We start from the raw sequence: 16750 nt of genomic DNA on the forward strand, positions 1-16750 counted from the left end.
TTGTCTAAAAAGACTTCCAACAAACTGGTTAAGTACTGACTGTGTTAATATTCACATCAAGGAACTGTATTTCATCTTTGATACTTGTTATATTGTAAAAACCCACGAGGGTGGCCAAATGCATCCCCCTGTGTTGAGAGAGGTGCGGGGTTTGGGTTGTGTTCACTGAGTGCTCCGAGCTGTACCGTGGTGGGACCTTCATTTTGTGTCACTGGTGTAGAATCTCTCCATTACATTTGGGTTGATATTACAGTTTCTGAGACAACAGTTGGCCGTTCTGTCACTGAATAGGAGAACAGATTTTACCTCCCCCCCCCCCCCCCCCAAGTCTGGGTGGATGGTGGTCACTTCCAGTGATGTCTGTTGGTCTTAGACCTACCTTCCATTCAGTAGCTGAATGTGTGCTAATAACTTATATATTCAAAAGATACTAACCTTTTCCATAGCATCATAAGACCTGGTTATACGGCAGGTTGTTTGTTTTTTTTTTTTTAAAATATGTTACAGTAAAAATTCCTAATAATTATAGAGAAACTCTGAACAGTCAAGAGGCATTTTTATTCTCTTTCTTCTCCCAGTTCTTTTCTATTAAATGAAGTTCTGGTTGTATTATATCTCTTTGGAATTGATTTTTTTTTAGTTTCTCTATGCTCATATCCAGGGCCCACCCAGAAGAAAACTAATGTGTGGTACAGTAGTGTTTGGATTTTTTGATAGCTTGCTAGGAAAAGATTTTCTGTTTGTTCTCTTACGATTTTAAAGTTACACTTGGCACTCTCCGTGGGCATTGGGAATCAGCAGCAGCTAAACGCTAACCAAAAATACTTGCTGCAGGCACTTGGTTTTGTCCCCCCGCCCTCGTTTTTATGCCATTAATTCCTTGTAGTTGCAAGGAAAACAAGGCAGTGTGTAGAGCAGAGGAATTTTCAGGAGGAAGGCCAGCTGTGGAGTTAAAGTGCAAAGCTTTAGGCTGTACAGCACGCAGTGATACTGTTAACTGGACTGCTAATACAAGATACTTCAGTTGTGTTAGTAACAAGCACAGCCATCACACAAGGAAATACTCTGTTTTTTTTAAGACAAGCACTTAGGCCTATACTTCAGTATGACTAAATGTGGACTGAAATTGCTTTGCTGAATAAGGGTGAACTGTAGAAATGAGCTATTTGAACATCCTTGTGAGTGTATTTCCTGCCATCCCTCGTGGTAGGTGCGCAGTTGTGATCTGTTCCAGGTGTTTTCTTCTATTCTTGAAATTTCTGTTTGCACGTTGTTGTTTCCAAGAGTGAAATCTTTCTGGCAGTGTGATTTAATGGTTGAGCACATAATAATTTATTATTGAGATGTACTTAGAAAAACATTTATCTTCTAGTTGTGCGTATTACTCCAAAAGAGTGGGCTTCTGTGCGGGCGTCTCTGAGAGAACTCGAGAAGTTGGTGTTCAATGAGCTCCACGTGCCGCGAGCTGCCAGCTTCGGTGTCCCGGCTGGACGCGCCCTGCCTGCGGCAGGGGCAGGGGTTTGGGTCGGGGGGGAGCCGCCGGGTGGGTGCGTGGGTGCCCGTCCCCTCCTCGGGGACCTGAGCATCAGGCTGGGTGGAAAGCACTGCCACCACGGTGGTGGCATTTAGAGCACCTTGACGTCGCAAGCATTTTTGACTGGTTGCCCTGTTTGGTTTAATACTATTAATTTCCAGATTGTTTCTTTTTAAGAAATGATAATTCATTCAAAACATAAAAATGTCTTTTCTTATGCCTGTGATTTCCTAACCATCTCCGACTGCTGCTCAAGAGCTGTTTGCAAATGGCTCCTTTGTTTCCCTCATAGAAAAATTTGTAGATGTTAAAATCGCTTCAGCAAAAATCAATTTCAATTAGTCTCTGCTTTGTTACCCGTTAGCGCTTTTGGGGGAGAGGTTCAGCAAGAGAAACCACAGTTTTTTAGCTTCACTGCTGGATATTGGTAAAGACGTTGTTGATGGACTCATCAAGAAGATGGACGCGGAGAAACAAATAAGAGTTTTCATTGACCTGACTTCTGTCCAGGGAATCTCACATGACTTCTGTGTAGCTGTTTACTCAAGGAATGAAATCATCCAGCCTGGCTTTGTATGGAGAAAGCACATGTAGGATACATTAAATCACTTTTCTACTAAGTTCATGACGTCATATTTCAGCTCAGATGAACTCAGCAGTCTGTTGAGAGCAAGACAGTGGGGATCACAAAACGATTTCCATATGATAGTACAGAGTTTGATTCAGTTCGAAAATAAGGTTGTTGAATGGCATTACTACAGCACTTACAGAGTTTATAAAAAATGAATTGTAGATCAGATGGGGGATTATATTTGGAAATGTGCACTTATGCCTTGGGTGCTGTGGCAGTAAATACTTCACGAATGCAAGGATTTCAAATTAAATGGCTGGTAATAGAAATGTGATTCTGTAATGCCAATTCCTGCCGTTGAATTCAAAGTGGGAGGCTTCCAAATACCTTTTCATTCTACATGTTATTAAATAAAAGTAGTCTTTGTTAAGCAAATAGACAAGAGACTCTTAAATACTTTGTTAAAACTCTTAAATAATCCCCTAAGACATTTTAAGTACTTTCTCAACCATGCTCCTTTGCAGATTACAGATGGGTTTTTTTACAGTTTGTTATTCTAGCATTTTGCAAATGTCGGGGGTATGTATACGAATCGCTAGATTTCATAGAATTTACTTAAAATGTGTTTTAACACAGTTTTGGATTTTGTATGCTTCTCCCCAGTATTAGAAAATCAACAATTTCTACTTGCAATTTTGTCTGAATTTCCTGCTAGCCGTTCCACCTGAAAACCCGAAGCTGTGAAACTGTTGAGCTATAGGGTAATAGTAACATCTGGCTGGTGGGGACCTCACTCCAGATGCAGCTGAAGTTTGCCCGAGACGCTTGCAAAAAGCTCTTGCGGAAAGTTTGGGTGCAAAGCAGAGTTTTATTGAGCTAGAGATCTCCATAGCACAAGAAAATGCTGTGCCGGGTAACTGGTGCTGATAGCAGCGAGGGAGAGCTACGGTGGGTATCTCTGCCTGGTATTTCTTATGTGTATTTTGCAGTACTGAGCTGGTTTGAAATAAAATGGCTTAAATGCTGCAGCCCTTCAAATGGCAGCGCTGAGTTCAGTCTGAACAAGCTGCTTCTGCGTTAACCCAGCTTCTTGGGTTAAGAACTGGCTTCTGCAGCTACCGCTGCCCTCCCCGGCGATGGTGTTACGCGCACCCAGGCTAATCAAGTATGTCTCCACGGACGTGAAGGAAGGGCGTTATTCTTGATTCGTGAATACCGGTGTCCTGTTAACGTTAGTGTGTCAGTTGTTCATGTAAAATGAGCACCATGGGCAACAGAAAAAGATACTGAGCATATATACGTGTATGTATTTTATATATACATATACATGCACATACACGTATAAAAATAAATACATATGAAAAAATCTATATAACCATTTTTTATATATATATCATATAGCCATTTTAGTGTAGGAAACAAGAAATTATTCTGCCCCCAGAGCATGAATTATTACAAGTAAAATAGTCCTGCTGCTTTGATTGTTGCTTGATGTGGAAGATAAACTTTATTAATAACTCTTTTTTTGTTAAGTTACAAGTAACTTACGATGAAGTTGCGCGATACAAGGTTTTAAAAGTGGGAATTTCAGCTACCCGAATTTGAAGTATTTTAAAGATATTTTTTCGTTATACTTAAAAGTGCTCTTGTTCCTAGTCATCTAATTTGAAGGAATGGTCATGCAATTAGTCATCTAATTTAAAGGAATAACAGCTCAGATAATAAGAAAAATCTGCTTTTCTTATTGCAGAGTTTATAGTTGAATATTGGCAAGTTTTCCCAACTTCATAGTTTTTTCTCCTGAAATATTAGACAAGAGTGGGCAGTCAATAGCAGAGGAATATCTGAGCAGCCCCAAGGGGCCAAGTGGAGCAGTTCCAGATGCTGAAAAAACTTTTTGATATTCTCGTATTTTGCGAGGGACCAGTTGCAGTACTCAAATTCTTTTGGATATTTTAGGAAAACTTCTTTTAAGCCTAACAGTTGCACATGTGGAATCCCTTCTGTACCTTGAATAAAGGTGAGCTAGAGGAAGGTGTTCTTTGCTTGAAATAATTTAAACAAAAAAAAGAGTGGGGGAAGAAAAATCTGTCTCATGTTTAAGACTCTTTTGAATCTTCAGAATTTCACATATGCTGTCTTGTTATTTCTGAAATTATTCTGTGTCAAATTTAATTCCTGACCCAATTCTTCATACCCGTACCTACTGCTTTCCTTTTAAACCCACAGAGAGTAATCTATTTCATAGATACCACCCTCTTCAGTTACCACTGCCTCTGCAAGGACAATTAAGATGCCTCGGAAGGATGCAGAATGAATGAAGAAAACCAGATTTTTCACAGCTCTCCTCGCACCGCTTTCTGCCATGAGACCAGCGTGCTCCTGCCGAGGCTCTGCAGCTGAATTATGCTGGGCAAAGCTTTTGCTTCTGGGATCCTCCTTTCTTGTGGGGTGCTGGCATCTTTTTTTCAGCAGTTGTCTCTGACAAGTACTTGGACACTCCTGTTTTCCCACAAGTGCTTGCCAGTTCTGTGTATTACAGCTAATTTAGGTGTTATCCTATATTCTGTATTATTATAGGTAACTCCTCAAGAGCTTGAGTCAACACCTTATTGTTTTCCTTTGCTGGCCAGGAACAAATCACTGACGTTGCTTATTTTTATGTTTTTATAAAAAATTTTATTTTTTATATTTATTAAATTAGTCTTACAAAATGCAAATCCTCTGTTGTAAGAGATAATAAAAAATGTCTTTACAAATACATTAACAACAAAAAGAGAGCCAAAGAGAATCTCCATCCTTTACCGGATGCGGGGCAGAACGTTGTCACCAAGGATGAGGAAATGGCTGAGGTACTTAATGCCTTCTTTGCCTCAGTCTTTAATAGTCAAACCAGTTATCCCCACGGTGTTCAGCCCCCTGAGCTGGAAGAAAGGAATGGGGAGCAGAATAAACCCCCCCATAATCCAGGAGGAAGCAGTTAATGACCTGCTACACCACTTGGACGCTCACAAGTCTATGGGGCCAGATGGGATCCACCCAGGGGTACTGAGGGAGCTGGCGGAGGAGCTTGCCAAGACACTCTCCATCACCTGTCAGCAGTCCTGGTTAACAGGGGAGGTCCCTGATGACTGGAGGCTTGCCAATGTGACGCCCATCTATGAGACAGGCCGGAAGGAGAATCCAGGGAACTCCAGGCCTGTCATTCTGACCTCGGTGCCAGGGAAGATCATGGAGCAGTTCATCTTGAGTACACTCAACAGGCATGTGCTGGTCAACCAGGGGATCAGGCCCAGCCAGCATGGGTTCATGAAAGGCAGGTCCTGCTTGACCAACCTGATCTCCTTCTATGACCTGGTGACCCGCCTAGTGGATGAAGGAGAGGCTGTGGATGTCATTTACCTGGACTTAAGTAAAGTGAAGTTTTTTGACGCAGTCTCCCACAGCATTCTCCTAAGGAAGCTGGCAGCTCGTGGCTTGGATGGGCATACTCTTCGCTGGGTAAAAAAACTGGCTTTATGGCCGGGCCCAAAGAGTTGTGGTGAATGGAGTTAAATCCAGTTGGCGACTGGTCACAAGCAGTGTTCCCTAGGGCTCAATTTGGGGGCCAGTCTTGTTTACTATCTTTATGAATGATCTGGATGAGGGGATCGAATGCGCCCTCAGTATGTTTGCAGATGACACCAAGATGGGTGGGAGTGTCGATCTGCTGGAGGGTAGGATGGCCCTGCAGAGGGACCTGGACAGGCTGGACCGATGGGCTGAGGCCAACTGTATGAGGTTCAACAAGGCCAAGTGCTGGGTCCTGCACTTGGGTCACAACAACCCCATGCAACGCTATGCAACTCTTCTTGGGGAAGAGTGGCTGGAAAGCTGCCTGGCTGAAAAGGACCTGGGGGTGTTGGTAGACAGCCGGCTGAACATGAGCCAGCAGTGTGCCCAGGTGGCCAAGAAGGCCAACAGCATCCTGGCTTGTATCAGGAATGGTGTGGCCAGCAGGAGCAGGGAGGTGATCGTCCCCGTGTGCTCGGTGCTGGTGAGGCTGCACCTGGAATACTGTGTCCAGTTTTGGGCCCCTCAATACAAGAAAGACATTGAGGTGCTGGAGCATGTCCAGAGAAGGGCAATGAAGCTGGTGAAGGGTCTGGAGCACAAGCCTTATGAGTAGCGGCTGAGGGAACGGGGGTTGTTTAGCCTGGAGAAGAGGAGGCTGAGGGGAGACCTTATCGCTCTCTACAACTACCTGAAAGGAGGTTGTAGTGAGGTGGGTGTTGGTCTCTTCTCCCAAGTAACAAGCAATAGGACGAGAGGAAATGGTCTCAAGCTGCGCCAGGGGAGGTTTAGATTGGGTATTAGTAAAGATTTCTTCCCTGGAAGTGTTGTCAAGCATTGGAACAGGCTGCCCAGAGAGGTGGTGGAGTCGCCATCCCTGGAGGTGTTAAAAAAACGTGTAGATGTGGCACTTTGGGACATGGTTCAGTAGGCATGGTGGTGTTGGGTTGACAGCTCGATGATGATCTTAGAGTTTTTTTCGAACCTTAATGATTCTGTTCTATTCAAACTAAAAGTTAAATTTTAACTCAAGAAGATTACACATTTCTGAGCGCTTGGACTGTGCGTACTTGGGTGCAAGGTGGAGAGCGACAGTGGTAAAAGTTCTTGCACATCTCACACCAGAAACAAGCAACTAGGCAGGACCAGGTAATAAACAGTTGTGCCAAAAGAATTAATGATGTATTTGTCAGCTGTGTGGGATAGATAATTGTTATAGAATCATAGAGTCATAGAATCATTTAGGTTGGAAAAGACCTTTAAGATCATCCAGTCCAACCATTAACCTACACTACCAAGCCCACACTAAACCAATCAAGGGTAGACTAGACTAAACCATGTCCCCAAGTGCCACGTCTACCCGTTTTTTGAACACTTCCAGGGATGGTGACTCCACCACCTCTCTGGGCAGCCTGTTCCAATGCTTGACCACCCTTTCCATAAAGAAATTCTTCCTAATTTCCAACCTAAACGTAATTTCCAACCAGCTGTTGTTCCTGTTTTCCAGCCTGTGTGGTCTTCCAGCATCGGCAGCGTTTGGTGATTATTGGTTGTTCTCAATGCGCAGTGGGAATACAGGTATAACCCATGCAGTAGTGCTATGGGAAGCGAGTAAAAATGCAAGAGCCAGTCCGGAGCTCTGCGGTCAGATTGCTGTAGATTTCTCTTTGGTTATTGGCGCTGTCTCCATTCACAGGGCTGTTAGTCAAACACACCTGCTTGTGTTGTTCCCTGGTTAAGCCGAGACCTTGACTGGCTCACTGGGTTGCTCACAGAGGTGGAGATCAGAAAAAAGCATTTTACATACCTGTAATTAACATTTTTGACACCTATAACCCCTGAAATCTGGTTAATCAGGATCTCGTCTGTTTTATTAGCTGCTTTTGGCTTTTTTGTGTCCGTAAGCACTTAGGTTCCCAGCTCTGGCCTGTGAGCTGGAGCATCTCTGATTAACCATCCTGGATGCTAACTTCAGGGGTTTAATTACCTTCCTAAAAACCAGCATGCTGTTACCTTTTTAGAAACACATGCTCAGTTCTTACGCAGATGTTGTTCTTAAAATCTATTTTTGTAAACATCATCTTTTTGGGCCAAGAGGTTTCTGATAGCTATATATAGCTATTTGTGATTTCCTGGGGGACCAGCAGCAGTAAATCAAGCTCTGTCAGTCAGGTATGCATCCCTCCTGCAGCTCACAATTCTCATGAGAAAGTTGAAAGAATCATGAATTAAATTACACTTAATTGGTAATGAATTTAAATTCATTCAGTTTATTTCAATTTCTTCTGCTGCTTGGAAAGTAATTTTAAGTAAAGGATGCAGATACTTGTAGAGATCGTGATGTTTCAGAAACACTAAAATAGGGATGTTGAATGATGCATTTAACTGACGATTGAAAAATTTGGGGGAATTTTGTGGAATGGGTGGAAGTACTTACACTATCTCCGTCCGTGGCTTGCAAAGCCAGCGTAGACTCAACGGTTGGTTTTACATCTCTGCGTTTCACGCACACCGGTCAGCAGATTGTAGTTACTCCTAGTGCCTACTTGTGGCTTAATATCTAATTGTTTTTCTTTTGGAGATTTATTGCTTCTTATTTCTGCTCAATGAAACTGGGGCAAAAAATAGTGATCTGTCTTTCTTGGTTGCTAAACTTTTTTGTTAGGCACCTGTGCTAAGGCATTGGTTTTCTCAAGTTAAAAGTGTGAATGTTATTTATCAACTGAGATTTAACGGGATTTTGCAGAAGGACCTAGCCGTAGTATATATGTATACATGTATACCATTCAGGAAACTTATACATGCATTTATTTGCAGATTCCAGCTGTGTAAGGACAACCTGGGGTTGAATCTTACCAGCATAAAAATCTCCTATCTGCAGAAGTTTTCTTTCCTGCGTGTACAGTTGAGGAGAAGCTACAGAGTGAAAGACTTGACATATAAATCTGAGAAATAGGTTGGGTATTTTGGGCACCATATGTATGTCTTGTAAGTTAGTCCTCCCCAGCTTCTGTGACTGCTCTTTACAGATCTGTGCAAGTTGTGTGCCCTTCCAGAAAAGTGAAACTTTTTGGAAGTGTAAAGCTTCAGCCAGACATCAGGCGCTGCAATGAAGGCGTTCTGGTGTATTTGGAGAGATGCTCTTGTAATGGTCCTGACTGTAGACCATGAAAGATATTTGAGGTGGGCCCGTAAGCTTTTACAGAGAGGGGAAGCTGATAGAGCACTTGTAACTCACACGTTGCAGTTGTCGGAAATTATACTTGCTTGGTTTTATGCTACTCTTTCTTCTCGGGTTTTAATTTTTAAGTCCCATCTTTGTTTATATTTCCTATTATGGAAAATTCACCATTTTATACAGTGAAACTTAAAAGTTTTGACGCTTTGAATTGTGGGTTACCAAATATTTATGATTTTTTTAAAACCAAGCAAAACAGAAGACAAAAAACAGCCCTTCTTCCCAATCAGTTGTGCTCTCTATTAACTTCTTTAGGCTCCAATGAAAACATAACAGGCAAATCAATAATTACTGTTTAATAATGTGTTGGTAATAATACAGTTGCTGGACTGTGAAGGCTAATATCAACCTTTCCTCCTTGCTGGAATTGTATTGCTTATGTGCCACAGGTAACTATTGAGTGAGTTATCTGTCAAGATCTACAGTTTGGCTTATGGATGGCCAGAATCAAAGAGAAAGCTTTGGATAAAGGGTGAGGTGGCAAATTCGGAGATGTGCAATGAGTTCAACTCCTGCGTTACGTTATTTTATCAAACAATTAACAAATGCTGTTACAAAAAATTCACTTATTTAAAAAAAAAAACAATCCCAGTTGCCCTGCATCCAGATAAATAACATGAAGCTCGTGCAGCTACTGAATCAAGTTACTCAAGGCTTTTTTAAATATAGCTGGAGACTTTGTGTAGTTCAGCATCAGTGCTTGTGAAGTGAGTGGTGATGAATGGGGTTTTATGTGCTTTTGGAGCAAGGTCTGGAAGAGCGTTTTGAGTTTCTGTGATTTTATTCCTGCAGTTTTTGTTAGAAAAAGCTTCTTGACATCTTGATGCTGTGCCAGAAGCTTGTGCTTACCTAGGGAGGGGGTAATTCGGGAGCCCTTTTGGCTGTCCCTCATCTCTGTAGTCGGCTGGCAGCATGATGGGACGTCAGCCTCGTCATCATCCCTGCAAAAAGGTGGTTTTAATGATACAAAATGAGATTCTTTTTTGCATTCTTGTTCTGAATTGGAGTCTCTAAAATATAGTTTGGATTTCCACTTGCAAGACCGTTCTTCCAAACGTGCTGTTTCGGGAAAGACCCTCAGGCTCACAAACATCACGTGCACCCTGAGAACTTGGCCACCCATTTCTGGTGGCTGGATAATGTGACTGCAGCTGCGCCGGTCTTTTTAGAGCTACGACTTTGCTGTTGCAATTAAAACCAGTAACAAATAATAGACTTTGGCTCTGCAAGCACCAGCCAGGCATTAGATGCTGTCTTGGCTTCATGACTTGATCATTTTTGGTACCTTTCTGTGTATAACAGTGGCATATTTGACTTTTATTTTGATGATACATCACTTGCCAACTTGTTTTAACTTCTTGTTATGCATCAAATGTATTACTACTGCACACATCAAAAACCTTTTACTGAGCAAGCACTGAAGCTAACACTGATGAAGATGGTTTCTCCGGAGCAGCAGCCTCCAATTAAATCAATAGTCCGTGCCAAAGATGCTGGACTGTTTTGGGGGCTTTTTGGGGAGGGAAGGAGTCAGTGGAGTGTTCAGGAGTGGGAAAAGGAACATTTCCTGAGGAAAATTTCCAAATGCCACTCAAAAAGAGTAAATTTTTGCACAGATGTTAACGTTGGCTTCAGGTGATTCCTGGGGATATGCTTTCACGTTGTGTAAAGAACCAACTTGGCTAGTGCAGTAAACCAGTACATTTATTAAATGCATAAACTGAATGTCAGTGATAAATTAAGGTTGAGAAATGAAACAGATAAAAACTTGTGGCATCTAATGCTACATTAACTAAAACACTAGCATGACTAGTTAGTGTTTATTTAGAAGTAAATACAGTGTGTTAGATGTAGTGAATGCAAAAAATATTGCTGAAAATATTGCATACATGAAATGAGATGGAGTTAATCTTGGTCTAAGATTGCCAGGTAGGGTTTGCATCTCATATATTGCTTTTTGGAAGCACGCAATTGATAAACTTTTTAAATTTTTTTTCCAGTTTCTCCTATTTCTTCTGTAAAAGTGATTCAGAGTATACAAATGCGCTTTGGATGTAATTACAAGAAAATCAGTAATAATTATTATTATTGTTATTATTACTATGAATCAGAGCCCATCAGTATGTGCTGCAGTAGGTTTCACTTAAGTACTTGTGATTAGAAATTTTTCATTTCCTTTGCTGTTGCACAGTTTCCCTGGGTTTATTTCCAACTTTCAGCACCTCTTTCCTGAACGCATTTTAATCTTTAGCACTGTCTGCGTAAAAAAAGAAAGGGAAATGAAAGTTTAAAAAAAAAAAAAAATCTTTAAGAAGTGTGAAACGTAAACAGTGTAATTTAACCGAGGAAGGACCTGGCAAAGGCTTCCCCATCTGCTTATGTTGCAGGTGGCTTTATGTTCAGAGCACTGTGAAATACCATGCAAAAGCTGTTTTGAACTTTAAGTGTAATCAGGCCAGTTGTCTAAAGATATTAGCAATCGTCCTTTTTTTTTTTTTTTAGCAAGGTCTGTGAAGAAAACTGAATGCAGTGGTTTGTTTTTTTATTTTTTTTTTTTAGTTGAGCCACTTTTTAATTCTGTAAGCAGTTTCAATTGCAACATTGCATTTTATCTGGGGTGAGTGAAAATAACTTTAAAAAGTGGTTGGCCTGATTGTACTCAGATTTTCCCAAAGCGTTTGCTTCAGATGAAGCTGTCCGTCCTCGTAGCCCGCAGAGCATCTCCTGTCCGTAGGCCCAGGGGCCGCGCAGCAGGAGGGGTTGGGTGGGTGACGGCGGGGGATCTCCAGCCCACGCCGCAGAACAGCCGCGCTCTTGAGAGCATCTTCTGGAGCAGGAGCACACAGGCGGTGTGGTAAGAGTATGCGCCTCTTCTGCTCCCAGCACGATGAAGGACAGTGAAAACAAACGAATATTACGTACAACACTTGTTTCCAAAAGGCCAATTTGGAAATACTGAAAAAAAAAAAAAAATAGATTTCATCAAAATCACAAAGTTGTATCTAGTTAAATGCTAGTTAAAAGCAACGGGGACTTCAGCGGGATTTAGGCTGGAAATTAGGAAAAATTTCTTTACGGAAAGGGTGGTCAAGCATTGGAACAGGCTGCCCAGAGAGGTGGTGGAGTCCCCATCCCTGGAGGTGTTCAAAAAACGGGTAGGTGTGGCACTTCGGGATATGGTTTAGTCTAGTCTACCCTTGATTGGCTTAGAGTAGACTTGGTAGTGTAGGTTAATGGTTGGACTGGATGATCTTAAAGGTCTTTTCCAACCTAGACGATTCTATGATTCTATGATTCTGTGATTTTAATGACTTCTTGTGGTGGGGCTGCGCGCAGGTCCCAGGCAGCATTTCTCCAAGATGCTGGATTGTAGGTGAGGATATAATTTTTGTCAAAAATACTTCCTTTGCAGTTCAAAATCTGGTATTTTCTGTAAGCTGATGAACGTATTTCTGCTTCTAAAGTATACAAGGAACGGAGTCTGATGGCAAAACTCAACTCTCTTCCGCTGCGACCCCCAGTAATGCATTTCATATATTTACCCCCAGTAATGCAGTTGGGGTGCCATATATGCCCCTCCAGAAGGATGTGGGAATTGAGGCTGGGATGTGAGAGATGAATTATTAAAAGGAAGTTTTCAACAGAGGAACGAGCTCTGCAGTCTACAGGAGCACAGCGGTGCCTTCCTTACCTTTATCGTGGAGCAGGTTTCCCTAAAATGCGTTGTTATTTATTTGCAGCTGTGCGAGGCATTGAGCAGGGTCGTGTAGCAAATGAAAGCAAAAGCTTGTCTGCGCAAGGCACACGGCGTAGAGCGGCGTGTTACTGTCATTACCTGTTCTGTCGGGTGTCTGTAGTTACAGTTGTCATGTAAGTGGTTTTAAAAAAAAAAAAAAAATGCTGCTGTATTTGGGCTCTGCCTGTCACTTGTAGCTGAGGACTTGGCAAATTAGGGGTTTTTTTTGTTTGTTTAAAAAATTGTTTAAAACAATATAATTGAAAACAAGGCGAGGATTTGTCAGAGGGCTTGTGGCCGCTGAGGCTTTGCCCTCTCTCCGTCCCCGCTCCGTGGCTCCGGGGCAGGCGTCGGTGCTGCAGCTGCAGCCAGCTGTGCGGCACAGCTCCACGCACAGTGTTTGCCCCGATTGTTTTTGCTGACGTTGTTGCCTAGTCAAACAAGGCAGAGCTTTGGCCTCACAAAACCTCCTGTGTCACAAATGATTTTTTTTTTTTTCTATGAATATTAAAATTTTCCAAGCAGAAAGAGTTGTTCTTTTTTTTTTTTTTTTAAAGTGTTCACACTGGAGGAATTACAATATCCTCGAACATCACTGGCATGCATACATCATCAGGCTGACTGACAGTGAAAGGGGCTGGCACATTGGGAAGGCAGGTTCAGGAGTGGTCTCCGAACTGTTGTGTGTCATGTCCACGTCTGCAGGAGACGTGGTGGGTTTAAGGGGCGTTGCTGGGCACCCCCATATCTTTGGATTAGTGCAGGCACCCCCCGTATTGGCTGTAGATAAGACGGTTTGATGACAAGCTCATGTGAATAGTCAGTAGTGTAAAAATCAAAGGTAAATGGTAGTGATCTGGAATGGGAATAGAAATGAGGATTTCGCATGTGCCAGGTGTAACTGTGTGGGTGGAGCTGTTGCAAAGGTGTCAGCCTGGGGCTTACAAGAAAATAACAAGGTAAAATTAATTATTTGAATTTTGATTTTTGTTATTGTGCGGTGTTACACACGTATGTCTTCCTTACTCTCCCCCATGCCAGCCTGATATTTCTGCAAGTATTTTCAAACTTAATTTATTTCCAAGCTTAAAAACCAAACAAAAGTGCATCACTTCCAAGTTGCTCTGTGAGGCAGTTATATCATTCGTTGTCTTCTGTAAACTTGTCAGATCCCGCTGCCCTTAGGAGGAGCCGTACAGTTTCACAAGTTTGTCGCGCCTCTTTCATCGATTGCTTCATGGCCTGACGCGCCGTGTAGCGTGACACAGGTAGCAGGGAACTGTCATGATGCAAACAGGTGCTTTGCCGCTATGGCCTTCGGTCATCCAAAAATCTTATCAGGTTATGGTGTCATAAACGTCATCTGACATGGGAGTGATGGCAGAAGGAATGTTGTGTATCACTTTTGCAGTTATGAAATTGTGGAACGGTTTTATTATGGGGTTGAAATACAATATTAATCACGTTCCATTACTGGTACAGGATTTAGCAGTCAAATTTCTTGATTAATAAACAAGGCTTTGGTTTGAGTGTTTTTCAGTTGTCTACCCTTGTTTGTCTCAACGCTAAATGTTTTTTATCACATTGGTACATATCCGACCAAAAAAAAAAAAAAAAAAAGGCACTCCGGTGGTATTAGTATCTCATTGTCTTGCATTGCCTTTATTAAAACCTTCTTTGTCCTATTGTTGCTAAGTGATCTATCCATCTTAATTTTTTCCCGATGTCTAAGCTCCTGTCTGTTAATGGCATCCTAATGCATTCTGAATTGACATATTTCATATCATTTAAACTCTGCTTACCTATTTATCATGCAGAGGTCATAACTGAGTAAGTGAAAGTCACTGGAAGGATTTTTTCTTTGCTATTTCTCTAATTTTCCATTGCCATGCTATAAGGAAATTACAGCCCTACCACTCACTTATTGTACGGTTGTGATCAAGGCTCTTCCTCACCCTGGCATCCGATACACAGAGGAGCTTTGTACGTTTGATTTCCTCCTCTTCTATTTGTGTCAGCCTGATGCGATATTAAAAACGGGAAACCGGGGTGTTTTGTACAGCTGTTCCTGGCCCTGTGAGGAACAAAGATGACCTGGCTGGTGTGGCATCCATCCTCGCGCAGGGAGACTATCAGGTTGGTGCTCGCTGGGGCTGGGATTACGTGTCACTCAATCTTGTCAAAAATTCTATGAATATTCAATGAGGATTTTAATGTATTGTCATCAAGGAAGCAATTTCTATGTAGTCATATTAAGCATGTTGTCATCTCTGCAGTTTAAATACATTGTTTTGCCCATGAAGTGACCTTAGGCAATTTTAAAATGGTCTCGTTTTTTTTCCATTTCCCTTATACCAAATAAATTAGTTTTACCTAATAGGAATGAACCTAATATGGATCTAACACATTTGTATAGGGAGAAGCACATTCTAATAAATAATCAGGGTATTATTCTACGTATACCAGGATTTATCTTTTCCGCTTATGCTTACACAAAAGGTATGAGATACGGTCAGGTAGGCTGCAGTCAAGTTGTTCTCTAACCGAGGTTTCATAATGAGTTCAATTTTCAAAGGGGAGCCTGTTAATTTAGCTCCATACTTCCGCTGCTGATGATGTTTAAATCACTGTACGCTTCATCGTTGTATGTTTAGGTGTCGTTTAAGCTTCATTGCCCAGGCGAGCTTCTCATTTGCATAGATAGTGTATGAGTATATTTTGTTGTATGCAGATTATTGTGGGGAAAGCCAATTGGGTGCTAATAAAGTATAGGTTTTGAAGTTTGTTTTCCTGTGGACTTTCCAAATGACAGAACTTTTAGAAGTGCATGTATCTGTACACAGGTGAGAATGTGAACATTGTTTTTTGAGAGATAATTAGTGTGTCTAATGCTGGGATGATTTTTTTCAGTATGTCCCAAATCATGTATTTTTTTCCTGAAATCAGAACAAACTATTGGAGGATATACAGACTGTGGCATTGAAAACTGAGATGTGAACAGCAGAGCCTTGTTAGTCACGCCAGCGGTTGTACTGGGAACAACAGGTATATTGTCGGATGGACTGGAACGGTGGGATGTCTGGTGTGTGCTGAAATCAAGGGAGAAAACATTAGGATATGAAAATACTTTGTTAAAATGCTGTTCATTAGAAAACCTGAAAATCCTGAAAAGTACAGAAAAGTATATTTTGCTTTAAAATTATTTGAGAAGTAGACGACTTATTAACTCAATTAAACAGTGTTTTGCACTGGGAAGGGAACGGTATTTGTGTAGCTCTAAAGCCTACCTCTGGGCCAACACTTTAAAAATTAGCCGGAAAATTTCAGTACCTTTTATATTTGTGTGAGAACATGAAAGTACCTGATTTTTCAGAAGATGAATTATCATCATTTCCAGGCCCAAGCAGTAGTCACTTCTGAAAAATGCGGTCATTGTTTCTAAGGATACCAAGTGGTTTTCTTAAAAGTGATTGCATTCCTGCACCAAATGTCCTGATACTGGACGAGAAGTTTTTGCCAATTTAGCGAGGTGACATTCACAGCCTCCAGCTTTGCAGCTAGACTTGAGAAAACTTTCCTTAGTACCTTCCCAGGATTGTTTCCTCTCTTCTGTAAAAGCTATCAAAGTAACTCAGTGATAAGAACCTTCCAGAAGTTTATTTTACTTCAGTTACTTCATGCATTAGTTATGCATGTGACTAGTAATGCTTTTCGGTCATATCCTTTGCACGGATAAATACACCAAATACATGGATAAAACTGAGCTCTGTTTATGGATGAATGCATCTATGTACTTTTAAAGACAGGCGGCAAGATACGTTTTATTCAAAGACACAAAGATGTCCATTCATAAATAAACAGGTAATCCTTGTTTGATAAAACCAGGAATGACTGATTTAAATCATTATAATCCATGATTTTATTTCTTGTTCGTATTGGGACTAGATGATAGGAGTAGAAATGATGTAAAACCTCATGTGCTTTGATAAGAGCAATCCCTGGTGTGGCTGGTAATGTCTGTAAATTCTCTAAATCTTGAGAAAGAGGAGCTCGCTCTCGGGAGCGAGGCGTTAGACGTGGTGAGGTTGGCCAGGTAGGGCCGTCCTTAGCCAGAGAGTC

At 41.6% G+C, this 16750-nt stretch overlaps 1 protein-coding gene across 5 annotated transcripts in view; it reads left to right on the forward strand.

Moving 5' to 3' along the window:
• Window positions 1–16750, forward strand: part of CTBP1 (C-terminal binding protein 1) — a 253569-nt gene that overhangs the window by 123343 nt on the left and 113476 nt on the right. The window lies entirely within an intron of this gene.

Source organism: Pelecanus crispus, chromosome 4 (genome assembly GCF_030463565.1).
Source record: "Pelecanus crispus isolate bPelCri1 chromosome 4, bPelCri1.pri, whole genome shotgun sequence".
Classification (NCBI taxonomy): Eukaryota; Metazoa; Chordata; class Aves; order Pelecaniformes; family Pelecanidae; genus Pelecanus; species Pelecanus crispus.